Source organism: Rhinoderma darwinii, chromosome 2 (assembly GCF_050947455.1).
Source record: "Rhinoderma darwinii isolate aRhiDar2 chromosome 2, aRhiDar2.hap1, whole genome shotgun sequence".
NCBI lineage: Eukaryota > Metazoa > Chordata > Amphibia > Anura > Rhinodermatidae > Rhinoderma > Rhinoderma darwinii.
Genome location: NC_134688.1, coordinates 78,092,258 through 78,111,202, shown reverse-complemented (window position 1 = coordinate 78,111,202; position 18,945 = coordinate 78,092,258). Strand labels below are relative to the sequence as shown.

The window sequence follows — 18,945 nt, the reverse complement described above, 5'->3', positions numbered from 1 at the left end:
CTGACCTCTCTAGAGACCTGCAGAACATTGCTCTGTCCTCTCCACCTCCTGACAGATACATAGTGATATATTCTGCAGAGTATTACACCTATAACCTTCGGATCCCCATAGAACACAAGTTCCCTGTATAAATTCCCCAACCTAGAAATGAATACACTAGAAATTGTAAAAAAAAAAATATATGTTTATTATAGAATCTGGTAGAATTTCTGTGCGGATTTTTGTGGCTCCGGCCCTTTAACATGCAATGAAATCAGTGAGATGAAGAGGGGGAGGGTCCTTCTTCACCCGTGGATATGGCCGCCAGTCCACCCTTACACAACTCGGTCCTGGATCAGAAGAAACCGAAAACGTTTTTCATATTTTTTCAAAGTCGGATCCTAGAAAAGGAAAAAATACAAATAAGCAAAAAAATTCACAAAACCTTCACCACAAGGAGAAGATGAAGACGAGCAAAAGACGTCAGACTTACCGGATCTCGCGTCTGCTCTGCTCATCACTGCTTCTCAGCACTGGAGGAGTCTGCATGGGAATTTCAGATGGTTTAGGTGGTAAAGACCACGATGTTGGGGTGACAACTGCAAAAAAAAATAATCAGAAATTCAGTGTCCAAGCGGCTGTAGAAGAGTCGTGAGGTGAGAAGATCATCAGTGGACGGCACTTACCTCACCTAAAGATGGTAAATGGGCCCCGAGCGGCAGATGGAAATAAGATGGCCGCTATCTCTCCCGGGGGTTGGGGGCCCTGATGGTAAATGGGCCCCAAGTGGCAGATGTTACTAAAATGGCCACTTTCTCTTTCGGGGGTTGGAGGCCCTGATGTCAACTGTAGCCCCCGAAAGGTCGTCAATCTCCACATCAGGAGCTGGAAATTGGCGTCCGCCAACCTCCATTTTGTCATCATTATTCTTCACTTCCTCCATCTCCACGTCTCTCGGAAACTGGCGTCCGCCAACTTCCATCCTCTCGTGCTCCTCCTCCATCTCCACGTCCTCCGGAAACTGGCGTCCGCCAACCTCCATCTTCTCTATAATACTGATCATTGGAAACATCACCATCCTCCTCTTCACATGAGACACATCCATGATGAGAGCCAGCAAGAGAAACTAACACCGCGGTCAATGTGTGACCCCAATTTATAGACTTGATGACGTCACAACATGATGGCCATTATGTGCAAATGGAACACATGCAGATCACAGGCCCCGCCCTTCACATGACATCACGCTCAGATTCTCTAGAGGACGTCACGCTCAGAGAAATAGAATCTGCCCACATTCTAGATGACATCACAAGAAGCGTATCCCAGTGAACCGTTACAACAGAGCGGCCATATATAACGTAATATGGTAGAAGAATACAGACAGTAGGGGGTTTTAAATAAAAAAAATTTACACCGTTCACTGTGTGAGTCAAATAATGCTATATTGTAATAGTTCTGGACTTTTACGGATGCAGCGATACCAATTTTGTTAATATTTTTTTAATTTTACATTGTGCTTGGGGATAAATGGGAAATGTTTTCATTAACTTTTTTTTTTTTTTTTTACACACCTGAAAATGTATTTTATTTATTTATTTTTTTACACACATTTTAATAGTTCCCCTAGGGGACTTGAACCAGCGATCATTAGATCTCTGGTACAATACACTGCAATACATGGATGAGTTACGGAAACAGCGTAACTCGCTGAACTACGCTATTTCCGGAACTCCCATAGTAGTGAATGTCAGTTACAGAAGCAGCGTAGCATGCTACACTGCTTCCGTAACTACTATTCCGTTCTAAGGGAGTTGCGGAAACTGCGTAGCTCAGAGAGTTACGCTGTTTGCATAACTCGAACATGTAACCAGAAAGTGAAGTGGCCGGAAGACCGCGGAGCCGGGTAAGATAGAATGGGGCTTAGGGGGCCCGTTCTAGAGATATTACACCTGTGGATATGTCATAAATGTCCTTCGTAGGAAAACCAATATAAACCCCCCTACCTGACGGTCCCCCCTGTAGTCGTGTAGGAGACTCTGTATAAAGGACACATGATGTAAGTGTCCTGGGAAAGCTGGGTGATAAACAATATGCCCACTGTTAGTGTGGTACCCAGCTTTCCCAGACCCCTGAACAATAAATCTCTCTAGTTGTGCTGAGACTGAGAGGTTCATTAGTCTCATCCCCAAACACGCTCAGCACAACTACAGAGATTTACCGTTCAGGGGTCTGGGAAAGCTGGGTGGCCACCATTACCCCTCCTACTGGAGTGTGAGAGGTTCATTAGTCACATCCACAAACACTCCAGTAGGAGGGGTAATGGTGGTCACCCAGCTTTCCCAGAAGCAGATATAACCAGGAAAGGGCTGGATGAACGGGCTGAGGGTGAACAGGGTTTTGGTGAACCCCTCTGTCATGTGATCGGACCTAGGTTACTGGTTCTGATGCAGACGGGGTTCATGTGACTATAAATCTGTCCATAACAAGAGACAGTGCACTCAGGACAAGCCCTGCCCTCATGCCGTAGTTGTGTGGTTCTGTCTGCAGTGATGGCGGTGGGTGGCTCTGACACCCGCCTCCCCCATCGGGTCATCTCAGGACATAAGGGGTGTCCAGATTGGAGACACAGCGCCGCACCTGTCCTCAGGTTGTGTCTGGTATTGCAGTTCACCTCCATTGAAGTGAATAGGACAGAGCTGTAATACCACACACGACCTGAGGACAGGTGCGGCGCCATGTTTTCCTGGACGACCCCTTTAACACTTTTCCCGTGTGTGTGTGTGTGGCAGAGCGGTGTGTGCACGGGTGCCGCTGATACTTCATAGCCGCTTATCAGCTGTTTTGAAGAATCAGCGGCGAGCACCCCGCCCCCACACACACACACACACACACACACACGCACACACAAATCCCCCCAAACACAAGAAATGCAGCGTTCTGTTTCCGACAGGGCGATTTTTACGTGGCCGTTTTCCGGCACATAAAAAGATGCCCGCCAAAATGAAGTGCACATCACTTCTTGGGACGTTTTTGGAGCCGTTTTTCATTGACTTTATAGAAAAACAGCTCCAAAAACGGCCGTAAAAAACGCGAGTTTGATTAAAAAATGGCTGAAAATCAGGAGCTGGTTTCCCTTTGTTTAGTAAGCGTGTGAACAGAGTCTTAGCCTTTTGGTGTGTCCTATAACTTCTGCCAGCTGCAGAATCACACCCAAAATGGCAGCCGGACACTGCTTAGCAATTTGAAGACACCTTTTCCTGGCTTGTAGGAGGGGGGGTGAGATTCCCTACCACATTTACAGCAGCTGTGAGTCAGGTTGCTTTGCCTTATTCACCTTTCTGTAATTCTGGGAAGTGCCCCCTCTGGTGCCCAACATAGGAAAACATGTCAAATTATTATTTAAGTTTTAATACTTTCCACCATGTGGAAGAAAAAAAAACACAGCAAAAAACGTAAAAAATATAATAGAAATAAGTAACGACACTTAAAAAAAAAAAGGTTTAATTCGCGACACATTCCCTTTAACCCCTTCCCTCTTTGGCCACTTTTGACCTTCCTGACAGAGCCTCATTTTTCAAATCTGACATGTTTCACTTTATGTGGTAATAAAATTGCTGCTGATCTCCAACCTATATTTAACAAAGACAATAAACTGAAGGAAATATTCCCAGATTTACCACTCCTTGCCTATAAACAGCCACCAAACCTAAGGAATGTCCTGGTCAGAAGTGCCCTCTCACCACCATCAGAGACTGGCACTTTTCCTTGCAACAGTAGAAAATGCAAGACCTGTACCAACATCTTGTCATCTAACACCATCCAGATACCAAACACGCAGCAGGACTATAAAATCACTGGCACGTTCTCCTGTACATCCTCCAATGTAGTGTACATGATCCTGTGTACAAGGTGCATCAATAAAGGAATCTACATTGGAGAAACAATACAAAAACTACAAACCAGGATGAATCTTCACAGACATACAATAAACCAGGAGGTGGATACACCCGTGGGAAAACACTTCTCTGGACCTGATCACAGTTTGGCAGATTTAAAGGTACTCATTCTGAAGGGTCATTTTAAAAACAACAGAGAAAGAAAAATTTGGGAATTCAAGATGATAAAATTCCAGTCATTGACACAAGGCCTCAATCTAACACCAGGATTTATGAGCCACTACATGGATACACGTCACGTCCCCCATCAGACTGACTCCAGATGCCTTAACTCCTAAGTCATCACCCCTATAACCTCAGTTTTATTGCCCCGGCTTATCTTAATGATATATCACTTCATGTACTAATTGTCTTTGTGTAACATCTAAATGTTGTGCTTTTTTCTAAGGCGGGATTCACACGACCGGGTCGTTCCCGAGCCCGAGTGTCGGCCGGTAAAATCGGCCATTTTGCCCGGCCGGTTTGCATTAAGTTTTGCATCCGTGCCGGGCCGGGCAGATCCGGACAGTGACATCAGCGGCAACTCCTGAAGGGGAATCCCCATGTGTTCGGGGATTCCGCTTCAGGAGTTTCCCCTGATGTCACTGCCCAGATATGGACAGAGACATCAAGCGCTCTGTCCAGGAGCGGAATCCCCGAACACACGGGGATTCCGCTCCTTCAAGGAGCTAAGCTCAAGGCTCTGCTATAGTGGCGTCGCTACAGTAGTAGCAGCCGCAGCAGCAGCAGCTGCTAGCGGCGCCATGGAAGGTGTCGCCGGGCCAGGGTGCTTTTAAAACAAGCAGGGGAAGGGAGCCAGCGCAGCGCTCCCTCCACCTGCTGTACACCCCGGCCCTGCCACACAGTGTACAGCGATGGCATCAACTCCTCCTCCTCACATGCACTCTGCGCTGTGAGGAGGAGGAGATAGAGCGCAAGTGCCGGAAAACCCGGCCATCACTCGGGACACATCCCGGTGATGGCCGTGTATTACCCGGCCCCATAGACTTCTATGGGAGCCGGGCGGCCGGGTACCCGGGCGAAGATAGAGCATGTCCCTGCCGTGTGAATGAGGCCTAAGTCATTCATTTGTAAACTGCCTGAAGAAGGAGCCTCTGCGCTCTGAAAGCTTGTATATAGAACTTTTATGGTTAGCCAATAAAGGTATCATACCTATTATACTTTTGTCTTTTTTGACACAAAAGTATTTAACTTCTCGATATGTTCAGTATTTAATTGTGAAAAACACCAAAATCTAGCGAAAAATTGCAAAAATTAGCATTTTTCTCAATTTAAATGTATCTGCTTGTAAGACAGGCATTTATACCACACAAAATTGTTCCTAATTAACATCCCCCATATGTCTTCTTTAGATTGGCATCGTTTTTTGAACATCCTTTTATTTTTCTAGGACGTTACAAGGCTTAGAACTTTAGCAGCAATTTCTCACATTTTCAAGAAAATTTCAAAAGGCTATTTTTACAGGGGCCAGTTTAGTTGTGAAGTGGCTTTGAGGGCCTTATATATTAGAAACCCCCAAAAGTCACCCCATTTTAAAAACTTCACCCCTCAAAGTATTCAAAACAGCATTTAGAAAATGTCTTAACCCTTTAGACATTTCACAGGAATTAAAGCAATGTAGAGGTGAAATTTACAAATTTCAAATTTTTTTGCATAAATACATTTTTAATACAATTTTTTTTCTAACAGAAGGTTTTACCAGAGAAATGCATCTCAGTATTTATTGTCCAGGTTCTGCAGTTTTTGGAAATATCCCACATGTGGCCGTAGCGTGCTACTGGAATGAAGCACCGACCTCAGAAGCAAAGGAGTATCTAGAGGATTTTGGGGCCTTATTTTTATTAGAATATATTTTAGGCGCTATGTCAGGTTTGAAGGGCTCTTGCGGTCCCCAAAAGTGACCCGATTTGGGAAACTACACACCTCAAGGAAATTATCTAGGGGCAAAGTGAGCATTTTGACCGCACAGGTTTTTTACAGAAATTATTGGAATTAGGCCGTGAAAATTAAAATCTACATTTTTTCAAAGAAAATGTAGGTTTAGCGATTTTTTTTCTCATTTCCACAAGGACTAGAGGAGAAAAAGCACTGAAAATTTGTAAAGTAATTTCTCCCGAGTAAAACAGCACCCCACATGTGGTCATAAACGGCTGTTTGGAGACAAGGCACGGTTTAGAAAGGAAAGAGCGCTATTTGGCTTTTGGTGCTCAAATTTAGCAGGGATGGTTTGCGGAGGCCATGTCACATTTACAAAGCCCCTGAGGAGACAAAACAGTGGAAACCCCACCACAAGTGACCCCATTTTTGAAACTACACCTATTGAGGAAATTATCTAGGGGTATAATGAGCGTTTTGACCCCACAGTTTTTTTGCAGAAATTATTGGAATTAGGCCATGAAAAAAAAAATCTACATTTTCTTCAAAGAAAATGTAGGTTTAGCAAATTTTTTCTCATTTCCACAAGGACTGAAGGAGAAAAAGCACCGCAAAATTTGTAAAGCAATTTCTCCAGAGTAAAACAATACCCCACATGTGGTAATAACCGGTTGTTTGGACACACGGCAGGGCTGAGAAGGGAAAGAGCACCATTTGGCTTTTTGAGATCACATTTAGCAGGAATAGTTTGCAGAGGCCATGTCGCATTTGCAAAGCCCCTTAGGGGACAAAACAATGAAAATGCCCAAAAAGTGATTCGATTTAGGAAACTACACCTCTTGAGGAATTCATCTAGGGGTGTAAAAAGCATTTTGACCCCACAGATGTTTCATAGAATTTATTAGAATTGGGCAGTGAAAATAAAAACAATCCTTTTTCTTCAATAAGACGTAGCTTTAGCGCAAATTTTTTCATTTTCTCAACAAATAAAGGAAAAATAGAACCCAACATTTGTAAAGCAATTTCTCCCGAGTACGGCAATACCCCATATGTGGTCATAAACTGCTCTTGGGGCACACTGCAGGGCTCAGAAGGGAAGGAGCGCCATTTGGAGTGCAGATGTTGCTGGATTGGTTTCTGGGCGCATGTGGGCCCAAAACAGAGGAAACCCCCCAGAATTGACCCAATTTTGGAAACTACACCCCTCAATGCATTTACCTAGGGGTGTAGTAAGCATTTTAACCCTGCAGGTGTTTTGTAGAAATTAGTGTGCACTGTTGCAGAGTGAAAATGGGATTTTTTTCCATAGATATGCCAATATATGGTGCCCAGCTTGTGCCACCATAACAAGACAGCTCTCTAATTATTATGCAGTATTTCCTGGTTTTAGAAACAGCCTACATGGGGCACTAATCTTTTGCCTGGACATTCGACCAGGCTCAGGAGTGAAAGAGTACCATGTAAAATTGAGGCCTAATTTGGCGATTTACAAAGTATTGGTTCACAACTGCAGAGGCTCAGATGTGAAATAATAAAAAGAAACCCCTGAGAAGTGACCCCATTTGGAAACTGCACCCCTCAAGACATTTATTAAGGGGTGTAGTGAGCATTTTCACCCCACAGGTCTTTTCCATATTTTTCCCTGGATATGCCACTTCAGTGACAAATATGTCATGCCCAGCTTATGCCACTGGAGACACACACCCCAAAAATTGTTAAAAGGGTTCTCCCGGGAGTGACAATGCCATATATGTGGAAGGAAACTGCTGTTTGGGCACATTGTAGGGTTCAGAGCAGAGGGAGCGCCATTTGGCTTTTGGAGAGCGGATTTTGCTTGGTAGGAGATTTCTTTGATTATTGCTAGTGTTTCCATTTATAAATGTGGGGGTACATGTAAGCTGGGCAGAGTACATCAGGGGCATAGTCAGGTGGCATAATAATGGGATAAAAAAACAATAAAATAATCCATAGATGTGTGTTACGTTGTGAAGCAATCCTTTCTGCACCGGCCGGTGTCGCACTGATATATGGCGTCCTTTCTTATCCCCCTTTTGGTCCACACTCCGCACCTTTGCAGTTTGGGGAATTTTGTTGGGAAAGTGTTGCCCTGGTATAATACAGACACCCTCTGGTTCCCTAATTTTAGGTCCTTGATAAATCGCCTCTTGAAACAGAAGAAATGTTCCCCTCAGGCCAGCACAACTGCATATTTTTTATTTCCTGACTTATTGGAGCCTTAACTAATTGTATTTTTTCATAGACGTAACGGTATGAGGGCTTTTTTTTGCGGGACGAGCTGTAGTTCTTATTGGTACCATTTTGGGGTACATGTGTCTTTTTGATCACCTTTTATCCTATTTTTTGGAAGGCCAGGTAAACAAAAAACCGCAATTCTGGCATAGTTTTTTTAGTTTTTTTTTTATACAGCGTTCACCAAGCGTTATAAATCACATGTTAACTTTATTCTGCGGATCAGTACGATTCCGGCGATACCTCATTTATAGCACTTTTTTATGTTTTACAACTTTTTGCACAATAAAATTACTTTTGTAAAAAGAATGTATTTTTTCAGTCGCCAAGTTGTGAGAACCATAACTTTTTAATTTTTTTGTCGACGGAGGTGTATGACGGCTTGTTTTTTGCGGGACGAGCTATAGTTTTTATAGGTACCATTTTTGCATACGTGCGACTTTTTGATCACTTTTTATTCCAATATTTGTAGGTCAAAGTGACCAGTAAACAGAAACTCTGGTAACGTTTTTTACGGGGTTTTTTTTACGCTGTTCACCGCGTACAATAAATAATATAATATTTTGATACCTCAGGTCGTTACGGTCGCGGCGATACCAAATACGTATGGTTTATTATTATTTTTCAATAATAAAGGATAAGAGAAAAAGGGCGATTCTGTTTTATTTTATTACTTGAAACTTATTTTTTTACCTTTTTATTACACTTTTTTTTTTACACTTTTTGTCAGGTCCCACTAGGGGACTTGACAGTCCAACTGTCAGATTTCTTTTTTTCTAACACTTTGCACTACCTACGTAGTGCAATGTATTAGATCTGTCAGTTATTCACTGACAGCAAGCCGATTAGGCTTCGCCTCCCGGTGGGGCCTAATCGGCTTCCGTATTGGCAGAGCAGGAGGCCATTGTGTCTCCTGTTGCCATAGCAGCAGTCGCCAGTCCCGATTGCCTGTCAGTGCTGGCGATCTGCTAGCAACCGCTAAGATGCAGCAATCGTTTTCGATTGCTGCATCGAAGGGGTTAATGGCAGGGATCAGAGGTAGCTCCGGTTCCTGCCGTTACAGGTGGATGTCAGCTGTAACATACAGCCGAGTTCCGCCGCTGATGACGCCGGATCAGCTCCCGAGCCGGCGCCATCTTGTCGGCGGCTACGGAAGTCGATCAGGCTCCGCCGACGGGCGAATCTTGACCGGCTTCCGTGCTAGGCAGACCGGGGGGCCAGTATTAGGCCTCCGGTTGCCATTGCAGCCACCGGAACCCCGGCAATTTCATTGCTGAGGTTCTTATGAGCTGCAAACACCTTAAATGCAGCGCTCACGTTTGAACGCTGCATTGAAGGGGTTAATGGTGGGGATCCCAGCCATTACAGCCGGATGTCAGCTGTCAGATACTGCTGACATCCGGGGATGATGGCACCGGCTCAGCTTCTGAGCCGGTGCCAAACATTTGGCGTAAGTATAAGACATTTTGCAGGAAGCACTGGTTTTCCATGTCGTATACTTACAACAAATGTCGGGAAGGGGTTAACATGCAGAATATCTGCCCCTGTAAAAGGTTATGCAGAGCCGAGTCTTCAGAGGAGCACAGAGTATTGTATTTTACTAAGCCATTGTACAACATTTCCCAATTTACTATTTGGTGTATGTCAGGAATTTTGGGGAAGATTTTGACCTGCCTGCGTGTTAGAGGGTGCATGGGGGGGGGCCACAGCCGCACGTGGCTAACTTATCAAGTCTATTTTGCAACTAAATAGTCCACACCAGGAGAAATTGCAGGCCCCCTTTATACAGGTACAATAATGTAGCCGACACAGTTGATTCAATGTTCACACTTTACTGGAGATAAACTCTCTTGGAGAGGCAGAATTCTTGAACGTTACCAATGCAATAACACAGTCTCTTAATAAATGCAACTACATACATTGGCTGACAACCTGGTCATTACCAGCACTTGACGGCTTGTGCCCCGCATGGCAATCCAGCATTTAGATCAATTCAGCGGCTCCCGCCCCACTTGGCAATCCGGCACTGAGGCCTATTCAGCGGCTCCCGCCCCGCTTGGCAATCCTGCACTGAGGCCTATTCAGCGGCTCCCGCCCCGCTTGGCAATCCAACACTGAGGCCTATTCAGCGGCTCCCGCCCCGCTTGGCAATCCTGCACTGAGGCCTATTCAGCAGCTCCCGCCTCGCTTGGCAATCCTGCACTGAGGCCTATTCAGCGGCTCCCGCCCCGCTTGGCAATCCAGCACTTAGGCCTATTCAGCGGCTCCCGCCCCGTTTGGCAATCCGGCTGTTTACAGCCCTTAACGGCTCCCGCCCCGTCTGGCATACAGTTCAAGCAGTACTCCGTGGCTTATGCCCCGCTTAGCAATCTGGGTATTTACAGTCCTTGGTGGCTCCCGCCCCACCTGGCATAACTAGGCACTGCACACACACCCTTATCTATGATCCGGGTGGTCATCTATTGTGGTCACTTACTTTACTCGTGTCCTCAGACCAGTCTTTGGCTATCAAAGGGGAGGACAAGTCTTTACTGCTCACCGCTCCATGTGTTCCATAAACTGTCTTGAATCTCCATGTCATTACTCGGACCTAGTTGTACAGCACCGCTCAGTACTCAGGGTTTTCAGGTCCCTCACTCCAGCCCTTGCCACATGTGTATATTGCAGCTCACCCACTTACTCCATGGTGCCAGTATTTGGGCCTCCGCGCTCACACACTCTGAGCAGCCCCTTTCAGTCTTTCTCCACTCACACTGCACTGCACGTCACTTCCTCTTTCCTGCTTTCTATCTCTTCCTGCCAGTATGAAGCCATCTAGTGGCCAAAGTAAATTATTACAACTGATACACATGTAATACATAAACGGCAAAACAAATAGACAATGGAACAGACTTAACCCCTTAAAGACCGGGTCTGAAAAGACCTTAATGACCAGCTAAATTTTTCTTTTTTTGCCTCTCTGCGTTTCAGCAGCCATAACTCTTTTATTTTTTCATTGACGTGGCTGTATGAGGCCTTGTTTTATGCGAGAGAAATAGTATTTTATTTTTCCCACAGTTTGGGGGTAAAAAAAATTTTTTTTACGGCGTGAATATAGGAAAAAGCGATTCTCTGAATAGTTTTTTTTGTTTTTTTTTTATCCCGTTCACTTTTCACGCTAAATAACCCGTTAGATTAATTCTTCAGGTTATTACGGTCGTGTAGATACCTAATATGCGTAGATTTTTTGTTTTTATTTAGTGTAGGGGCAATAAAATTTATTTAATGCAAAATAAAGACTCTTTTTTTATTTATTTATTTTTTTTTTACTTTTTTTTTTTTTAATCCCATCAAGGGATAACATTATTTGTAACTTTATTTTTTACTTGTAATGTATTAGCATACTTCTGTACGCTTATACATTACACTGTGTCACTATGACACAGGCTGCTGATCGGGCAGCCCATAGTGTGCCCGAACAGCAGGCACACGGAACAGACCGCCCTGGGGTCCTTTGTAGGTCCCCAGGACTGACTGCAGAGGGATTCCCCGGTGTTTGATCGCATCACTGGAATCCCGGTGATGCGATCAAAGAGGGAAATTCCCTTTGATCATGCCGCGGTCACGGACCGCAGTAATCAAAGGGTTACACAGCTGGGGTCCGAATGTTTGCCGACCCCAGCTGTGTTCAGGAGGCTGCTCTAAGATCAGGAGCTGTTAGTAACAGCTCCTGCTTAGAGGATGAGTGCTCTCACGAGCGCTCATCAGCCTAATCTACAGCGACGCCAAAAGACGTCTCTCTAGATTAAGCACCCGCACCGCCTGACGTCAAAAGACAGTGGGCGGTCGGGAAGGTGTTAATAAAAAGCATAAACTCAGTTCCTTTACGTAAGGAGAAGTACAGTGTTCGACCCCCTTACATGCGCTTTACTGCTGCGGCGTATTTCGCCCGCGGCCATTGAGGGCCGCGGGCAAAAAACGCAGTGAAAAACACTTTTTCTGCCTCCCATTGATTTCAGTGGTAGGTCAGAGGCAGAACTGCGGCAAGAAAGGACATGACGCTTTTTTTTTCCCATGGCATGTTCCGCGACATGGTAACACAAACGCCAACACAGAAAAAACATAACATAAATAAAAACACAGACCACTTTAACCCCTTAATACCGAAGGTGTTTTAACCCCTTAGTGACCAGCCCATTTTAAGCCCTAATGACCAAGCTATTTTATTCGTTTTTCTATAGTCGCATTCAAAGAGCTATAACTTTTTTTTTTTTCCGTCTACATAGCTGTATGCAGCAAGAAAGGACATGACTTTTTCACTAACCCCATGTTGAGGATGAGCCACAATTTTTTTTTAAGTTCGCCAGTATTTGTGGGGTGCCACTGCTTTGTATAGGAGGACGTTGGCTTTTCAGCAAGGAATTGTCCAGCATACAGATTGGTTTAGGTTAACAATCAGCTCCAATAGTTCATCTGAAATGAATATTTTTTAAAAATCGAGGACTGTAAAATTTTCCACATTAATATTTATCCCTGGTGTGGCAATAAATTCTGGGATATTAGGGGAAAATGACCCACTCAATATATTCTGGGGGAATAGAGTGGGCCGTGTTTTGTGGCACTTCTGCGACATGCCCTGTGCGTGTGGACTCTGCAGCGACACTTGCATTTGCAGAAAGCGTATCACTGTCGTCGCTATCACTGGTAGACAACATTTCTACCTCTGACGTGGTTTCTGTATCGCTTTCATCAGAGTCAGAAATTAACATGGCGTATGCCTCTTCCACCGTGAACCTTCTATGGGCCATTGTAATTACACACACGTACGACAAAGACTGTAACCAGACGCACACGCAGACAAATTTTATTATTTTTTCTTAACTTTTTTTTTTTCACAGACAAAAATACACGGATGTCACAAAAGCACGCTTCACAAAAAACTGATGTGGAACAAACACGTAGACTATAAAACTTTTTTTTTATACATATTTTTTTTTTACTTTTTTTTTGCACTAATAAAATACACAGACGTCACACACGTACGCTACACAAAAACCCTAGACTAACCCTAGACTAATGCTAGAATAGAACCTAGAATAATCCTAGACTAACCCTAAGGGCACGTTCACACGTGGCGAAATTGCTGTGGAATTCCGCTGTGGACAGTCCGCAGTGGAATTCTCCAGCGGCCGTTTTTTACATTTATTTCAATACATTTTTAGGCAAGTTAGTTCAGACGTTGCGGAAAACTCTGCTGCGGACCATAGGCTGCGGTGCGGAATTTTCCCTCCGCAGCATGCACTGTCTGTTGCGGAGAAGAAGTGGAATTTCACTGCGTATTTCAGCCTTTGCAATGCAAAAACTGAAATCTGTGGCAAGTCCGCTGTGTTTTCTGCAACGTCTGAATTACCTGTCAAATATGCAAATGTTGGTGCAGATTCGTTGCGTAATTGCCCCAAATCTGCACCAACATTTGCAGCGGAAAAACTCTGCCACGTGTGAACGTGCCCTAAGGATAACCCTAGTCTAGGTATACAATTGAAGTTTATATAAAGTTTATATATTAGATTTATTGTAATTTTGTGTCTTTGGTGTCACAGTAAAATTCTCTCTCTCTCTTCACATACAGAAAGTGTGAGGAGAGACAAAGAGACAGGTAGGCTGGGTTCACACGACCATGTTACGTCCGTAATGTACGGAACATATTTCGGCCGGAAGTCCCGGACCGAACACACTGCAGGGAGCCGGGCTCCTAGCATCATAGTTATGTACGATGCTAGGAGTCCCTGCCTCGCTGCGGGACAACTGTCCCGTACTGTAATCATGTTTTCAGTACGGGACAGTAGTTCCACGGAGAGGCAGGGACTCCTAGCATCGTACATAACTATGATACCAGGAGTCCGGCTCCCTGCAGTGTGTTCAGTCCGGGACTTGCGGCCGAAATACGTTCCGTCCATTACGGATGTAACATGGTCGTGTGAACCCAGCCGTAGAAGAAACACGTCGTTTCATTTTGTGATCACTGTGAATGGTTCTCACAGTGATCACATGAACGGAAACCACTGTTATTGGTCTCTGATCATCACTCTGAAGCCAAGGCTGTTGCTAACAGCCTTGACTTCAGAGGCAGATTACCCGATGACCGGGAAAACCTCTCCGATGCGGCTCCCTCCCAAACCACTCAGATGCGGCACTTACTATTGAGTGCCGTATCTGAGGGGTTAAAACTGATCGGAGATCACTGCTAGTGGTCTCCGATCATTGCCCTGAAGCCCAAGGCTGTTACTAACAGCCCGGTCTTCAGGAGATCCCCGAGAAAACCACTCCGATGCGGCCCCCTCCCACTGCTAGTGGTCTCCAATGGTTGCTCTGAAGCCCGAGGCTGTTATCAGCAGCCCGGACTTCAGGAGATCCCCCCGAAAACGCTCCGATGCGGTCTCCTCACTCCCAAACCACTCAGATGCGGTACTTGCTATTCAGCACCGCATCTGAGGGGTTACTAACAGCACGGGCTGCAGCAGCACCACGCACGATGACAGAAAAGTTCTTCTGAAGTGCTGACGTGAAAAGCCGACACTTCAGAAGAACTACCCTAAACGACCGACGTAAAAACACTATACGACGGTCGTTAAGGGGTTATCTTTGGAAAATATAGGCCGCAATGTTTATTAAGGGTTACCAAAGAATAAATAATTAAATACCACATAACCATAAAATTATTGAAAATGTATTAATCAATCAACATAAAAATATTTTACCAAGTCCCCCCAGCATTAGCTGGGAGACTAAACCCCCACAAGCCATGAATTAGCGATACATGGCCCCCCAAAACATCGCAACCATGTTTCGATAATATTTTGTAATCCGAGATTAAAAATATAAATCCCTACCTCTGATAGGTGCACCCCATCTGACCTATAAAGGCCAGAAGTCAAACCTTCCTGATCAATATGTCTGTATGAAAAAAAAACACCTAAGGGAGGGCATAATCATTTCCATAGCACGATGCTTGGTTCCACCCATACTCCAGCTGCTGAAGCAGGAACTGAAGCTTTACTAATAAAATCTGAAATTAAATTCATAAAATTAACAAGAGGGACATTAGTGGGGATAGAATGCATCTCACCCCTCGGCGACTCTGTCTGGTCCTCTTCTGGCCTTAATACCGCGGCTGAAGCAAGGCCCTGATCCTGATTCTGCGCTCCTTCTCCTGAACGTGCAGCCCGTCCTGTGTGGTAAACCGCCCGACGCTGCTGCCGTGATGTACTTGTCCGCTCCTACGACTCCAACGCACGAACCTGGAACCGCTGCCATGAAGGTGTCACAGACCGCTCTCCTGATGCGGAATGTCTCTGCTGTCTCCGCTCAGCTGACTGGAAAGTCTCCGCCCCTTGGCTGGCTGCCCGAACGCTGCTCCTGCTCCTGTTGCTGTGCGGCGGAGGCGAATAAACAACTCGGCTCCTACTTGTTCTTTTAGCCGGCCTCCTGTCATTTACTGCAATATCCGGCTCTTCCTCCGCTGGCACCGCCTCACACTGCTCCGTCACATCCTGCCGCAAGCTCTCTTACTGTTCCGGCGGTAACTCCGACACGCTGAGGCATCTTCTTAGCCAGTCTTCGCTGCCTGCCGACTCCGCTCTTCTCAACAGCTGCTGAAGAAGGTCCTCCATGGCTTTCCTTCAAAATCTTCTGCAAATGGCCCCGAGCGCCGCCAAACACTGGAATCTAAAGGTGAATTCTTCCCGCCGTTGCCACTCAATACCCAATCAGGAGAAAGCGCGGGCTTCACGAGCGCAAGGTGGAAGATTCCAGAACCTGCTCGTATGTCCCATACAGCTAACCGACAGTTGACCCCAGAAGGTAAGTACCAACAGTAAATAATAAGAAGGGGAGGAAGTAAAAGAAACCAAACACACAAACAAAACAACACCTTTAAATTACATTAAAATCCATGTGGGGCTGTGATACCATGTGTCTCCCAAGCTAATTGCTATGGGGGGCCCTGACATTCTGAGTCTCATAGACTTACATAGAGAAACTGGCTTCCAGTCCACACATAAGATCCTGTGTGAATCGGCAAGTCAGTTTAGAGATCATGTGACCGCACGGGGGAGCCGAATGGAGTCTATGTATTGAAAGCTAGACGCTCAGTCAGGAAATAAATATCATATATACATGTACAAAACGCCCATTACAAACGGGCAAACGAATAAAAAATTTCATGGGAGTTCTTTATATTTTTTTCTGTCTTGCATCAGATTTTGTTTGCTGTTTAATGACTGACGTAATTTTATAGTCTTTGCATCATATGTTACTCAATATGAGTTTTCAAACACAGGAATTGTTTCCTTACTCAGGCTGTGAACTTTGGTTTCCCCAGGCCATTTTATTGTAGCGCCACACCTGATTCATTGTAAACCTGCCCTTCCCATTCCCTTCTGTATAATTCATATCTGTAGGAAGGGCTATTTGTATTGTGACAAAGCCTGACTGTCTCTAATAAACAGAATCCTCACTGGCCCTGTCTTTAATAAAAAGAATCCTCACTGGCCCTGTCTAATAAACAGAATCCTCATCGGCCCTGTCTCTAATAAACAGAATCCTCATCGGCCCTGTCTCTAATAAACAATATCCTCACTGGCCCTGTCTCTAATAAACAGAATCCTCATCGGCCCTGTCTCTAATAAACAGAATCCTCACTGGCCCTGTCTCTAATAAACAGAATCCTCACTGGCTCTGTCTCTAATTAACAGAATCCTCATCGGCCCTGTCTCTAATAAACAGAATCCTCACTGGCCCTGTCTCTAATAAACAGTATCCTCACTGGCCCTGTCTCTAATAAACGGTATCCTCAATGGCCCTGTCTCTAACAAGCAGAATCCTCACTGGCCCTGTCTCTAATAAACAGTATCCTCACTGGCGCTGTCTCTAATAAACAGAATCCTCATTGGCCCTGTCTCTAATAAAAAGAATCCTTACTGGCCCTGTCTCTAATAAACAGAATCCTCACTGGCGCTGTCTCTAATAAACAGAATCCTCATCGGCCCTGCCTCTAATAAACAGAATCCTCATCGGCCCTGTCTCTAATAAACAGAATCCTCACTGGCCCTGTCTCTAATAAACAGTATCCTCACTGGCCCTGTCTCTAATAAACAGTATCCTCACTGGCCCTGTCTCTAATCAACAGAATCCTCACTGGCCCTGTCTCTAATAAACAGAATCCTCACTGGCCCTGTCTCTAATAAACAGTATCCTCACTGGCGCTGTCTCTAATAAACAGTATCCTCACTGGCCCTGTCTCTAATAAACAGAATCCACACTGGCCCTGTCTCTAATAAACAGAATCCTCACTGGCACTGTCTCTAATAAACAGAATCCTCACTGGCCCTGTCTCTAATAAACAGTATCCTCACTGGCGTAGTCTCTAATAAACAGAATCCTCACTGGCGCTGTCTCTAATAAACTGTATCCTCACTGGCCCTGTCTCTAATAAACAGAATCCTCACTGGCCCGGTCTCTAATAAACAGTATCCTCACTGGCCCTGTCTCTAATAAACAGAATCCTCACTGGCGCTGTCTCTAATAAACAGTATCCTCACTGGCCCTGTCTCTAATAAACAGAATCCTCACTGGCGCTGTCTCTAATAAACAGAATCCTCACTGGCCCTCTCTCTAATAAACAGTATCCTCACTGGCCCTGTCTCTAATAAACAGAATCCTCACTGGCCCTGTCTCTAATAAACAGAATCCTCACTGGCCCTGTCTCTAATAAACAGAATCCTCACTGGCCCTGTGTCTAATAAACAGAATCCTCACTGGCCCTGTCTCTAATAAACAGAATCCTCACTGGCCCTCTCTCTAATAAACAGTATCCTCACTGGCCCTGTCTCTAATAAACAGAATCCTCACTGGCCCTCTCTCTAATAAACAGTAACCTCACTGGCCCTGTCTCTAATAAACATGGTAGCACAAACCCCACAAATACTCAACTAACTGAAATAAAACAGACAACAGTTTCTTTGGATAAAAATGGCCACGGTGTTTATTAAGGGTACCATAAGATAAAATAATTAGAAGACAATAACCATAAATAATAGAATAAATAATAAAATATAAATATTTTGACCAACAAAAACCAAGTCCGCCCAGCATTAGCTGGGTGACAAACCCCACAAACCATGACATTACAAAGACATGGCCCCCCCCCCCAAAACACCAAAGCCATTCTTCAATTAACCCCTATCCACACAAGTAAGTAACTGTACGTCGTCGCGGGAGGTTACTTCCCGCACGACGACGTACAGTTACTGAGTTTTTCCCTGTGCACACTGTCGGCGACAGTGTGCACCGGGAACCGGGAGGTCAGCTGTCGCCGACAGCTGACTCCACTCTTGCCGGCCAGCGGTCCTTTGCCGCTGATTTCGGCGAATTAACACCTTAAATTCGGCGATCGGTTGCAATCGCCGAATTTTAGGGGTTTCTAGCATATCGGCAGACCCCGGTCCGAAATCGTGGGGTTTGCCGATAGTTAGTATGGCAAACGGAAGCCAAACAATGGCTTCCGTGTCTGCCATGGACGGAAGCCCATCAGGACCAACCTTCGGCTGGTCCTGATAGGCTTCCTGTCAGAGTGACAGGAAGTCACTGTGTCGTTCCCGATGCACACTGTCGGCGACAAGGTGTGCAATGGGAACTTGGAGATCAGATGTCCCCGACAGCTGACACTCCAGTGTTCCGATCAGCGGCTCATCGCCGCTGATTTTGGCAATTAACCCGTTACATGCGGGGCTCCATTGCGATCTCCGCATGTAGGGGGTTTGTAGCACATCAGCAGCCCCCATGCAATCGTGGGGGCTGCTGATGCTTGTGATGGCATCCGGAGGCCAGGCAACGGCCTCCGGGT

At 45.3% G+C, this 18,945-nt stretch overlaps 1 long non-coding RNA gene across 1 annotated transcript; it reads right to left on the bottom strand.

The window, feature by feature from the left end:
• Window positions 1–206: 206 nt before the first annotated feature.
• Window positions 207–1,081, bottom strand: LOC142740649 (uncharacterized). The gene is made up of 3 exons (XR_012880837.1): window positions 666–1,081; window positions 473–578; window positions 207–380 (listed from the first exon to the last, which is right to left on the bottom strand). It is a non-coding gene; the product is annotated as an uncharacterized LOC142740649 (long non-coding RNA).
• Between the last annotated feature and the right edge of the window lie 17,864 nt (window positions 1,082–18,945).